We start from the raw sequence: 1,846 nt of genomic DNA on the forward strand, positions 1-1,846 counted from the left end.
TGTGAAATATTGTATTGAAGTGTTTGTACACGGAGGACATGCCCACGTTGTCGTGCTCCATCCCCTGTTGAAAAATGAAAATATTGGGCTTCTCTATGGGGGAGCCATATCCAGTTTTACTGTGAACGTGTGTTTGTGTGTGTGTGATTTATTTTCCGCCACCTCAGTGCACTCTGTCATAGGGTGAAAGGGGAAATGGAGAACTTCAAACCAAATATGAGAAAACACATTCCACAGAGGCAGTTTGAAGAGTTTGTGAAAAGGTTGAGGACAAAGTTCAGGAAATGGACAGACTCCAGGGGGAAGGACTAAGAGAGAGCCAAAAAGGCGTGTATGCTGTGTCTTCAGATGTTTGTCTTTTTAATGAATGTTTGTGTGTTTTAGTTGAATGTTTGGTCACTTTCTGCTGCGGTGAGCCTGTGGTGAAATCATGTTTGTTTTTCATTGGTCACATCCTGACAGAGAATGAAAGAAAGTACTAAAGATTCACATTACTACACCTAAGTTTTTGCAAAATTATTTTTATGTGGCGAATGTATAACATACTGGTTAAATGAGAAATAGAGGCGCTAAAACAACTATAACTTTTATTAAAAGAAAATTCTGACGGCTGTTTTAAAAACAAAAGAAAAAAAAACAGCTGTCGATGTATTGTACGTACTAAAATAAAGAAAATACAAAAACAGAAACATGGTACAATTAAATGCAAAAATATGAAATACGGTAGTGGCCAGTCCTTGCATGTGCAGCAAACATTGTTAAATTGTGCGGTAGCTCTACTGAGCGGGAAAACTGAGAGTGTTGCCCTTGCGATGTAAAAAGCAATTCAATAAAAATTACTGCTACTTCTCTAAATAATAATCAGATTACTTGTTACTTCATTTAAAAAGTAATCACATTACTACTTGCTATTCTTTTAAGTAACTTTCTAAAACACTTCACAGAAAGTTTTACTTTTCTGCTCAATCAGTTTAAATTTTTAAATAATATAAATGTTTCCTCCTTGTTCATTGTCACACACAAGTCATGCACTTGTTTCTCCCTTAAAATGACTTAGAAGAATTTAAAATGTAAAGCATTACACTACTTTTTGACTAAAAAATTATGTTGATTAATTTATTAATCAAATTAAATTATTAAATTATTTTGTAATTAGATTGCACCAAACAATGTCAATAAGTGTCATAGAAGCACCACAAAATGACGTGGTGACACGAAAAGACATTTTCTAGGTTTATGGTTTAGGTTAGGGAGGTTTTGTTGATTTCAATATAGCATTAACCATAAAACCCCCTTCTGTTCAGGAGAAAATCGAACTCGCTTTTAGTGCCACTCAGTGGACATTTAACCTCGGAACTGCCATGATACATGCAATGGACCATGTAATATCATTTTGCAAAAATGTCACAACGGTCATGTAATTTTCATGAGATCAGGTGCATTTTTGGAGCTTGACAGCCTCAATCCCCATTTTCTTTTATTATATGGACAAGAGCACTTTATGTGTTCCACAGTAGAAAGAAAGTCATATAGGTTTGGAACAACATGAAGGTGAGTAAATAATGGGAATTTCATCTTTGTGTGAACTAACACATCAAAGATTTTAAGTTACTGTCAGATAGCACATTTGCTGGGAAATGTTGCCCTGTGGTGCTCATATGGTCATCATGGGTTTGAGTCTGGCTCACGTAATTTACCAGTTCTGATCCACTCATTTATGCCAATCATTTCCTATCCTCTCCACCACTGCAAACAAAACCAGCCAAAAATAAAATAATAATACAGATATACTTATTTTTTTCTCTGTCATCTCCTATCCTGCAGTTTCACATTTGCTTACAGACCT

Source organism: Xyrauchen texanus, chromosome 4 (assembly GCF_025860055.1).
Source record: "Xyrauchen texanus isolate HMW12.3.18 chromosome 4, RBS_HiC_50CHRs, whole genome shotgun sequence".
Lineage (NCBI taxonomy): Eukaryota > Metazoa > Chordata > Actinopteri > Cypriniformes > Catostomidae > Xyrauchen > Xyrauchen texanus.